We start from the raw sequence: 12,277 nt of genomic DNA on the forward strand, positions 1-12,277 counted from the left end.
CTTAGCAAGAAGGGAGTGTGTCTCCTGCCCCTTCCTGCTGGCTCGCGCGTAGAAGTCGGAGTGGACCAAGAGAGGGTAGAACAACAAAATAGAAGGAGCTTTGGCCCCTGCATCACACAGCCTGTCAGCCCTGGACTGACTTTTCTCAACCTGGGTGAGAGAAATAAATCTCTGTATCATTTCTCTACTAACAGAAAAGGAGCTTATCTCCTGAGACACGGTTTCTCCTTGTCTTGCCTCTGTGCCTTTGCTTCTCCCATTCCCAAATCCTGGTGGAACCATTACCCATCCTTCAAGGCCTGGTTCAAACGCTAGCTCTGCGGTAAAGCCTTCTCTCAGGGTCAGCCCAAGCTAAGGATGCACCGTAACAAACATCCCCAAATCTCAGAGGTTCGTTCCAACCTGTGCTGGAGCCAGAGCTGCTAGCCGGGGTGGGGGGCCGTAGCTGATGGAAAAGAAACCCAGCTCTTATAACTCCTCCCCAGCAGGACACAAGACACTGCCATTCTCCCTGTCACTGGCCAAAGTGGGCCACCTGGCTGCCTTTGACATCAACAGGAAGTTTAATCTTATCACAAGAATAAGGACACAATTCTGCCACAACCGCCTGGATAGTCTGTGCGTCTGTCCATCCCCATCCCTACACCTACCGTGGGCTCACCTGTGTGCAAGGCACTGAGTGCTTATCATCATTTGCACTTCCTCGCCCCAGGGAAGCAGTCGGTGTTTGGGGGATGTGGTGCACATCTGGAATAAATTAAAGATTTTGTTCCCCACATCAAGCATAGCCCAGATGCTTGCATAAAGTGAGGGTGTTAGACATCTCTGGATTCCTAGAGACCACACAGAGCCTAGAACAAAGCAGATGCTCAGCAAACACTTGCTGGATAAAGGGTGGGAATTCATTCATTCATTCACTCATCAAACACATGTGGAGCTCCCACTGTGCGCCAGGCCCTCTGCCATTCCCCCGGAATAATCAGGGTCCAGGAGGGAGTGGGAAATTTCTGGAAGGAGAAACCAAAGATGCTGTTCCTAAGACCAGCAAAAGCCCAGCTCCTCATGCAAGCAACGAACTCACCAAAACCACATCAATGCTGCTGAAAGCAACAACCAAAAAACAAAAAAGGAGGCATTTGTTTGATCTTTAAAAAGTATTTCTTGGGGCGCCTGGGTGGCTCAGTCAGCTGAGCATCCAACTCAGGTCATGATCTCAGGGTCCTGAGACTGAGCCTCAGGTCAGTATCCACGCTCAGCATGGAGTCTGCTTGAGGATTCTTCCTCTCCCTCTCCCTCTGCCCGTCCCCCTGCTCACACGCTCTCTCCCTCTAAAATAAATAAATAAATCTCTTTTTTTTTAAAAGTATTTCTTATTTTGTACGCCTGTGATTTGCAGAAAACACTGCTGATGAGGGCTTTTTTATAGACTTTTTAAAAAATCTGTTTACAACATTTGCCTTAAAATTAAAAGATCACAAAACTTTCCATCTTTCCTCCTTCCTAACCTTCTACTTGGCAAACATTTGATTCATTTTGGTCCCGTTTTCAAGGGGCCTGAAACTAAGAGTCAGCTGCCCAAAGAGGGCAGACAGTGCGTCCTCTTTGGCTCTGGGTGGAGGAGCAGAGAAGCTCGGGGCCCTGGGGCACCCCAGCCCCAGAGGGGCCGGGTAAGAGCCGACTGTGTCTGCTCTGGACCGGATGGGAGAAGCAGGGAAGGGGCCGTCTGCAAACAATGCCTTGACCCAGAGGCAATACCCAAAACTCCAAAATATTTAGCAATGGGCAGGGCAGGACAACGACCAATCAGAATGAACCTGCCAGTGCGGCTATAGCTGGTTCCCAGCCCCCCTCCCAAGCCCCTTCCCCCTCGGTCTGGCGTAAACCTGAGTCAAGGGACACCCAGAGTGGGGTTTGGGAACAGCTGCAGCTGCAAGCACAGTGACTACAAGACCTATGTTCTGAACAGTAGGGAAGAATTTTAACACCAAAGAACCTATGCATCGTACAAGGGCCTCCCAGCTGGACAGAACACTGCCTTCCCCCGCAAGGAAGTCACCCGGGCTGAGACAGAGAGCTGGAACCACAGTAGTCTGTTAAAAATAGGCCAGAAGGTCCGTGCGGTTTGGGGCATGTGTATCCCCAGTTTCTCCGTTAGTCAAACGGTGGTAACAACGTTAGCTGGGCTCACAGCTGCAACCCGTATCAAGAACTCAGAAAGAGCCTGCCTTAGAGTAGACGTCCTTAATACAGGTCAGCTAGGGGCGCCTGGGTGGCTCAGTCAGTTAAGCATCTGCCTTCGGCTCAGGTCATGATCCCAGGGTCCTGGGATCAAGCCCCGCATCGGGCTCCCTGCTCCGTGGGAAGCCTGCTTCTCTCTCTCCCACTCCCCCTGCTTGTGTTCCCTCTCTCGCTGTGTCTCTCTCTGTCAAATAAATAAATAAAATCTTTTAAAAAAATAAATAAATAAATAAATAAAAAATACAGGTCAGCTATTCTTATCACTAGATGAAACAGATTTTTTTAAATTATATTTTTAAGTCTGCCATCCCAGAGACCGTAGGATGGGAAGAGAGATCAGCTGTGCACCTGTAAACCCACATGAAGCTCATTACGCTTCTTCCGAAGGAGAGTGAGGATTGTAGGGGTTCTCTTCTGATACAAGGCATAGATGCTTGGTGGTGTCTCTTCAGGATGCTTTGAGAAATTCCCTTCTTCCTGTTGCTCTAGAGGGGCCCAAAGAGGCACTGGAGACAGAGAACGCAGAGGTCTTTGGGGTGTTAATAGCTCATAAAGTGGAATGTTCAAGGTTTGGGGCGTCGGAAGGACCACGTACCAGCTTAGTGACCCCCCAGCAAGAGCTCCCTCCTTTCTGAGCCTCAGTGTTTTCATCAGGGAAGTGGGCATAAAAACCCCGTGCCTTATAGGATTGCAATGCTGCTTAGCAACAAGTGATAAGGTCAACTGTAGCTCTCGTGAGCCTCTTATTACGATCACTGCCCTGTGGGCACCTGAAGAAATGGGTGGCATTTCATGTGTTTGCCTTTGTGTAAACAAAGCCCACCCCCAGGTCTTCTTTGAACGTTGCACGTGTTCTGACTTGTTTGCATGTCTTCTTCAGCCTCTCGTCGCCATCCCCCCTTCTTCTGGGGCTTTGGGAGAGAGAAACGCTCTGCAAACGCTACCCCAGTAGTCTTGCAGTCTACAGACCCACTGCCCGCCATTTGTCCTGTTTGTTCTCCTCCAAAGCCTCCAAGGGAGGCAGGGAAAGTTCTCTTAGCCCCTTTTGCAGATGAGAAAACTGAGAAGCAACGAGAGGGGAGTAAAGATGACTGAAATCCCACAGCCAGAATGTGGCCAGGACTGGGACAGATTCCGGGAGTCCCAGCAGAAGCCCCAGCTGAGCCAGCACGAGGAGAGGAGCTCAAACCCTGAGTGGAGCTGTCAGGGGTGCGGGCGAGACAGGGGCCCCGCGGCTAGTCGGATTCAGAAGCCGCACAGGTCAGGGTGTGTGGGATTCCCACCAGCCACAGCCTGCTCCGGATGGAGCCCCATGGAGGGGTGGATCCAAGCACTGGTTTTATTCTTAATTCTTCTCTAACGATATGTTTTTAAAAGGTCAGTTTAGATCTTGATACATTATTAAGTGGAAAAATGCAAGTTACAGAACAGTAAGCAGAGAATCATGGTATTTGTTTTAAATGATAAGTATATACATGGAGTTATGAGGGCTTGTGGTGGGACATACGCACCACCAGTTTAGTGACCCACTGGGGGAAACGGGTGCGAAAGAGCAGAGAAAGGGTTGGAGGAAAATTTTTATTTTTTACTCCATGTACTTCTGAACTATGGCTGAGGCAGGGAGGTCCCCACACATAGAGATGAGGAGTCCCCAGGCTGAACGCCTGATCATCGTTGGTGATACTGAGGAGGAACCGCAAGCACCAAGCCCAGCCAGTGACGGACTGGAAGATGGTGACAAATTCCTTGTCATTCTTACCACGGACAAGCGGGTTCTATGTCCACTGCCCTTGACTCAGAGCAGGCTCTCTGACAGCTGAGCTGGTGTCCCAGCCCAGGCCTTAGGAGACCAGCAGCTTCCACATCTTGTCCCCTGGACCCAAAGCTGCCATGTGACAAGTCCAAGACCACATGGAGAGGGACCGACCTGGGTCTATCTGAGCCCGGCCTTCCAGCCACCCCCCTTGAGGTGCCAGGCGCTTAGACCCTCCGAACCAGCCTACCTATCAGCTGAGTCCCACCAGGTGACCCCGTTGAACACCCCACCAAGCCGACCAATTGCCCAGCTGAGCCCTGACCATGTCCCTGACCCACAGAATCATGAGATAAAATAAAGCAGTTGGCGCCTGGGGGGCTCAGTCGGTTAAGTGTCCAACTCTTGATTTCAGCTCAGGTCATGATCTCAGGGGCATGGGATTGAGCCCCGTGTCGGGCTCTGGGTTCAGCGAGGAGTCTGTTTGAGATTCTCTCCCTCTCCCTCTGCCCCTCCCCCAAAATAAATAAGTAAATCTTAAAAAAAAAAATAAAGCAGTTGTTTAGTTGTTGTCTTAAGCACTAAGTTTAAGGGTATTTATGAGACGGCCATAGATACCTGGAAAGCAGGGCCTCATCCATGAACCCACGGATGTAGGAAGAAGAATGATTTGATCTCTTTGTCCCTGCCTTCAAGGGGCTTGCACATTTAATTGGGAAGAATGGCCAGTGCTGAGCACATTCTTTGTTCGCTGAATTGCAGCCCCCTCGTGGGCCGAGATCACATCTATCTTGTTCACTTACATATCCCAAGTGCTTAGGAGTCTGTGCGCCACATGGTAAACACCCAGAGCTCGTCGGTGAACCCGCTGGAAGCCCAGCTGCCCTCCCGCGCCCCCCTGCACACTCCCTCTGCAGGGACATCAAACCAAAGGTCAAGTCTAACTCTGAAATATCTCCACCTAGGCGGACACTTAGGAAAGACAGGCTTTTTCCCTACAATATTTTTTTTAGCCATAGCTTTACTGAGATGTAGTTTACATACCACAGAATTCACCTGTTTTAAGTAAACTCTTCGACAATTCTTAGTATATGTGGCTCTATTTTGAACAATGTTAACGATAGGACATTTAAAGACCTCCAACGTTGGTAGGATGAAATGGAGACGGCCGTCAAGGTCGAGGTCAGTTCAAAATGCCCTTTTGGAAGGGATTTTGGCGTATGTGTCAAAGCTCATTTCTGCACCTCAGAAAATGAACACTCTTCAAAATGAAAAGTTCTACAGAGATAAAAAGTTGCACGCACCAGGCTGTCCATTTTACAATTTGCTAAGAATTGAAAAGATTCTAAACCCTGCCAAATCCAGAAATATTTGCCTAGCTGTGTCACCTTCCCCTCATAGAATAGTATGCTGTCACTAATAATAACAGTTATCATGTCACCCAGGTCTATGTAAAGATCCCTAGAAGGTAAGGTTGGGAAAAGAGTTTTATGATATAATAATGTTAAAAGGAAAACAGGATACCCCAATTCGACATAAGTGACTAGAAGACCACATTCAAAAGTGAGAATTATCAGTGGAAGGTGTAGGACGTAGCTTGTCCTAGACTTTCATTCATCAGTTCAGCAGGCTCTTTAGTCACACCTGCCACATGCCACCCACAGACAGCCACGGCAGCCCCCGCCCCGAGCACCCACCCCCCAGGGTGACACCCCATCCCCACCCATCCTGACCACTCGCCTCCCCTTCCTGGCTAATTTGAGATTTCAATGAACATATCCATATTTTGCTGAACAACTGGCCAGAAAATTGAAGAAAATTAACAAAGAATGGGAAGCAAGCACACACACTCCCCCCGCCCCCCACCACGTCTAGTGCTCGCTTACAGCGATAATGTTCAGCTTCCCACGCAAGGTACGTCCAGTGGTTGGTAGTTATTTTAAAACAGCGGCAATTTGGGGGGCCAGTTCATAAATTCCTTCTATTGTCAATTAAGTGACAAGCCAACATAGATTTCAAGCCCCTGGGGTCCACCTGCACTGTCTCGGGCCTGGACGTGGCGAGTGCAGGCACGGCCGCCCGCGGTGTTCAGAGGAGAAAGCAGCCCCCCCGGTGAAATGTCCCTCAGCCCTATCTCACCACTGGTCCCGAGACGGGCCTGCCTGCGCGACAGCCATTGTGAACTCCGCCAAACGCGGGACTCAACTGTCAGGAGCCCCCGCCGACACAAAGACCAAGGAAAACCCCAGCCACGTGGTGTGAACGAGCCCCGGCCTCCAGCCGGCCCCGCTGTACTCTCAGTAGCACAAGTCCCGAGGAGCTGCTCTCCGCCCAACCTTGCAGAAGGAAGGTGACAACTTGGAAAAAGAAGTCCCCTCTGTGCTGAAGGCGGGAGCATGCCACGATGCAAACGAGAGGCTGGCTGCACCTGAGTTTCCCGTGATTCATTTGCTTTTTTGGAAAGTATGCATTGAGACCTGACGTGTTCTGAGGCCTCCTGCTGGGTTTAAAGAAGCAGAAGACATTGTCTTCGCTGCCTTCTTCCTGTCATGGCCCCAACAGTGGCTCTCCCTTCCGCTCACTTGTCCTTTGTGTGGACATCTCCTGAGCACCTGTTCGGCATGCTACACGTGCCAGCTACTGGGGACACGAAGGTGGAAGTTTCCGGAGGTGCCACGGGCATCCGATGGCTACAGAGGAGATGGGAGAAGGATGAGGTCAGGGGCTGGTCCTGGGGTGAGCAGCCCCTCCCACGGCATGCCAGACAAAGTCACCAATTATTTCAAACTCATGCCAAGTGGATTTGCAGACACCATGTGGGGAGCAACTGTGACTTCTCTTCCATCCCTATTAGGCTGAAGCACCTTCTGGGCAGAAAATAGGTGCTCAGTAAGAACTATAATGGTTCACTGAGCAGTGGAACACACGTCTCAGAGACCTGTTCTTATTTTTTTTTTTTAAGATTTTATTTATTTGAGAGAGAGAGAATGAGAGAGAGCGAGTACATGAGAGGGGGGAGGGTCAGAGGGAGAAGCAGGCTCCCTGCCGAGCAGGGAGCCCGATGTGGGACTCGATCCAGGGACTCCAGGATCATGACCTGAGCCGAAGGCAGTCGCTCAACCAACTGAGCCACCCAGGCGCCCCTGTTCTTATTTTTTGAGAGCAGGAGTGTGTGCAGGAGTTTTGCTTTGAGACCATGTGGCAAGGCCGGTCCTCAATAAAATGCAAAACTTCTTAAAAGGGAGCCTCACTGGCGAATCCTCCAGTTCTGGGCCCTCAGCCTGGTTGCCCTCCCATCCCTTAGCCCATTCCCATGAGACTTCACATGGAATGTCATCTCCTGTCTTTCTTTCCCCTGATGTAGCATTTGGCGTACTCGGCCTGGGCAGGGCTGGCTGAGCCCAGGAAGGAAGACAAACACCCCTTTCGGGATCACATCTGGGGATTTCATCTATGGGGGCTTTGTCCTGACTCTGAGTGAGCCACGCCGGGAAAACATCTGATGAATCTGAGAGCCAAAGAAACACTGAAGGGAAACTAGAATTTTCCACCATTGCTGCAGTGGACCAAAGCAGGTAAAAGTCGTAACAGGTCCAGGTAGGGCTCAAAACAAAGATGAATTCTGTAACGTTTAGAACCATTTGTGAAAGAAACAGGATACTTCATGTGGGATCGGATTTCCTAAGAAACGAAAGAAATCTGTAAGCAGCACCTGGATGGCTCTTTGTCACCATGCTTACTCTTTCCATAATCATTACTGGGCACCCCACGTGCCCAGAACTGTGGTAGATGCTCTTGATAAAGCAACAGTAGAGATCTCGGTCTTAATAAGGTTTATGTGCTAGTGGGTGAAGCAGTCAACCTATCAATAAATGGGGAAGTGTTACAAAAGTACTCACATTTAGATCTGTAGATAGTACTTTATCATCTATCTATTGATCGATCGATTGATCTCTTTAATTCTGAGCCACCTTGTTCAGAAGCATAGGAAGGGCCCTGCACAATTATGAATCAATCAGTTCTTATAGGTATAATTGGCTTCCCATGGCCAACTGCTCAGTCTTTCTGATTCCTGCCCTTCTCTGACTCCTCTCCTCCAAATCATATCTGGGAACATTAAGAGCTGCTCAGGCTGGTCCTTGGCAGGTGCATCCCCAAGGATATTCCATCCGATTTCATCCCTGGGCATTTTGCTGGCTGTTACTGCTCACATCTGAGGCTGACAGACTGTGCTCTTTCTTGATTGGGTCAGACCCTGATGTCCCCACACTTGCCTCAGCACCCCCAGGCTCTTTCTGGAACTACTAGAACCTTCCATAATGGCCCCTGCTGCAGCCAAATGACCTAAAATTCAGGTGAGATGGGATTCAAGAGAAATCAAGGAGGCAGGGTTTGCAGGGCTTCCTGACTGCTGTCATGTGTGGGACGTGGGAGTGGGCATCTGAATGTGGGACCTTGGTCAATGGGGTGAAGGCGCCACTCACCCAGGCAGACGACAGGGAGTACAGGTGAGCAGGCTTGCAGGGAGAGGGTGGGCAATCACATCCCTCTGTGCACAGGATGGCACAAAGCCCACAGGGAGAGAGGGGTCCGCTCTGCCTGGGCACAGGGCGAGGGTACAATGGTGGCCCCACACCCCCCAGGCACAGTGGTCACCTGTGAGCCCTGCAGCAAGGAAGCTGACCCATTTTCCCTGGGATTCCTTGGTGCCATGCCCATCTTGCCCATCAGACCCGGGCAGCCCTGCCACCTTCACTCCTCACCCAGATGAACGAAGTTGGAGGAGAGTGATTTCAGCTGCTATTTCCCATCTGCAAAATTATGGACTGACGTGGAGTTGACAGAAGGCTACAGATATCCTCTCACAACTTCCCTCCTTGCACATCTCACACTCAGTGACTTCAAACCCCTAATAACTCTTGGGTGGATGCAACAGAACGTTAGATACTGTATGTGGGCCCCAAAAGTTTTCTAGAAGTTCTGAGTACAGAAAAACCCTTTTCTCTCATTTCTGGGTATTTGCCCCAAAATTGCTGACCCACCCGACATTGACCCACATAGAGGCCTCTTTCCCTCAGCCGAGGCAGGCTTCACCCCATGGAAATGGGAATATTTCCCATTAGTGTGCCATACTGTGGTGTCTCAGGGGGTGGGGCTCTTGCATGCCTCCTTCCAGAACGGGGCTCCCCCAATGGCAGACGGAGCAGGCACCGGGGTACCAGCTAAACAGGAGCACCCAAAAAGTGAGGATAAAATTGTTTAGGAGGAATGTTAGACTCGATGTTTGCCTCCAACGTGATCAAAGTAAGCCTTTGAGAATAAATCAGGACTTCCTGACATCTCTTACCCTTATTTTATGTATTTATTTTTTGTTTTTAATTACATCTGGGAGGGTAGTGGGGAGCCATCATCTTCTTTTGATCCTTAAGGCCTCTAAAGTTTTCCTCCGATCCTCCAACCATCATGTCTTACAGAAAAGGCAAAGGAGCCTTTGAAAGATTCAGGGCGTCAGGGTGGGGAGGGAGCCATGAGATGAGCAGAGGGGAGAGAAGGGCAGCAGGAGGGAAGGCACAGAGGTGGGGGGAGTGGGGCTGAGGCAGGGTAGCCAGTGGGGAAGCCTGAGGACACCGGGTTCAAATCCTAGCTCTGTAGCTGGCTAGATGGGTGGCTTTGGGCACATCATACCTTCTCTCCCCAAGACCTGCTGGGGGCCCACGCTCCTGCCCTTGGAGAGCTATTCGGTCCACGGTTGCCTTGGGGGTGTGCAACCTGGTTAGTCAGCTTCCCCTCTCTAGCAGCGGCTCCCCCCGTGCTGTTCTACTACCCCTCCCCCTGCTCCATTCTTTGGAGGCTCACCCCTATGACCACCACCTTGCCCCCCAGCTTCAGGTGGGGCTTGGACAATAGACATCCGTAGGCTGCAGTCTGCAGTGACTCTACACCATACCAACAGCCCAGAGGACCAGGTCTGGTCATCACCCCTTCTTGCCCCTTCAGGCTGGTGAGGGGGAGGGGCTCCCAGCTGCTGCCCCTTGCATTGCTTCTCCATCCCATGCTTCCCTTTGCTTTTGTAAACCGTCCCTTTATTGGACTCTCCTTGCTGACCCCACCTGATTGCAGCATCTTGTCCTGCTGGGACCCCCTTCATCCCCAACACATCCTCCTGGCTATTCAATAGGACCCCACCAGGGATCCAAGAGGCAAGATTGCTCAAAGGAGCATGGTAAAAGCTCAAGGGAAAGAAACAATGGCTGTGCCCCCGAGCCCAGGCCTGGCCACGGCTCTGCAGGAGCGATGACTCGGCCGCTGGACCCAGAGGCAGATGCAAGGAGAGAGAACAGCTTCTCCTGCAGCTGCTCTGGGTCTGGGGGCTGCTGGGACAGTGAGCTGTGGGTACCACAAAGGAGCTTGGGGTGGGAGAGGGACTCCAAGGCTCGTAGGGAATCTGAGGGACAGGGCCCTGGGGGTGTGGGGTTGAAATGGCCAGGTTTAAGGGAAAGTGGACTCTTAACTTAGAATAAGAAGTAAAAGGTGATCTCTGGGGTCCAGACCTCGGGTGGTACCCCTAAGTATGGGGAACTCTCCATCGGAAGGGGACAAATGCCCTCTTCGGGGCAGGGCAGGCCCTGGATAAATGACTGGGCAGTTCTTCTAAGTCCTAAGGGAGGTATCTTGGTGGGGAGGGTGTCCTGGAGGAAGAAAGGGTGACCACGATCCAAAGCCCAACTGCTGCTTTCCCATAAGCTCCATCCCTGGGCCGTCCTGGGGTCATCTCACTGCCCCAACACAACCCAGGGTGGAACCATTCCCGCCCTCTGCACAAACCATTCTCCTGTCTCCTCGTCCCCTCTGCCCTGCCTCCTGCCACCGCGCTGGTGGCCGCTTCTCCCATTTCCACTCACCTTGTCCTTCCTTCCGTGGGAACTGTATTCCCAGCCGTGGCCGTGACCTCTCTCCCTGGCAAGTCTCCTCTGCACCGCCACCCACATGGTCTGACCCAGGGCTCCTCCCTGCCCCCAGAGCCCCCTCCCACCAGGCTGACTCCAGACACCTGAGTAGAAAGCCAGACAAACCAGCCCCATCCCGTTTGTAAATTCCACTCCCAAAGAGCTGAGTGATGAGTTAAAAGCCTGAGCGCGCTAAGCTACCCCCAAAGAATGACTCGTTTGCTTCCATATCCCGGGAAGGATCAGCCCATTATATTTAATGGACTTTGATACTTCTTATTGTAGTACATAAAGGCTATTATTAAAATGAAAGATTGTTACAGTTAAGTATCCCATCCTTGGTCCTTCTTTTTTTAAGCTATCCAGAGCAATTGGTATCAGGACTCCTCATAAGTTTCTCTATCTATTGATGTTGTCGCATAAGGACGTGTTTTAAAGATTTTATTGACCTCATTTATTCCCTGGGCTGAGACGGTGCATGAGGCCATGGGGCCTTAGCTGCAGGCAGGGGCGGGGGGGTGGCTGATGGGGGGCCCTCCCCCTGCCCTACGATTAGAGTATCCTTATAAGCATATTTATGAAATAAGAGCACTGACTGGAGCCTGGCAGCTTGGAATCTAACACGGCGCCTCTGTCTACCTTATTTGCAGGATTAGAAGCCATTAATTCCTAGAATTGTTCTCCGGAGCATAAGTGACAACAGCTGTACCTATCTGCTCTCGGTCTTTCCACATGGGCTCCCCGGTACAAGGGACGCATGAACACACAGTCAAATGGGGTGCTGCAGATTCCATGTGAGCTGGAACCAAGACAGCCTGCCACACCAACAGACAGACAGACTGTCCCCGAGCTGTCACCTGAATGCTCAAGAAAGCGGGCCCCCTGGCCAGGTTCTCAGGCAGGCTGGGCTGTGTGGAGAAGGACCTCCCATTGTTCTGATGGAGCAGAGGCATGCTCCTCATGGCCCCCAGCATCACGCAATGTCCTCAATGTCCTCCCCCCGAACCAGGGGCTGCTCTGACCATCTCCAGGGGTCCTGCAGGTCCTGAGAGCACACGGCAAACTCACAAACAAACAAAATCTCCTCTGTCAGCAGGACCAAGTTTTGCCAAAACTCAGAGTGCCAAGTTGTCAGGCAAGACTTATAAAGTTCTATTAAAAGAGCGATGCTGAATGACTATGATGTTTAAATAACATTGGCTAGGTATTTGATTAGTGAGATTTAAACAATAGAACAAAAATGGCTTATACTCCTACCATCCTGGTAACCCTTGTCAGGTATAGAAACAGCCATGGATGGATGGATGGATGGATGGATGGATGGATGGATGGATGGATG

This window comes from Mirounga leonina, unplaced genomic scaffold (assembly GCF_011800145.1).
Source record: "Mirounga leonina isolate KUSES-001 unplaced genomic scaffold, KU_Mleo_1.0 Mir_82, whole genome shotgun sequence".
Taxonomy (NCBI): Eukaryota; Metazoa; Chordata; class Mammalia; order Carnivora; family Phocidae; genus Mirounga; species Mirounga leonina.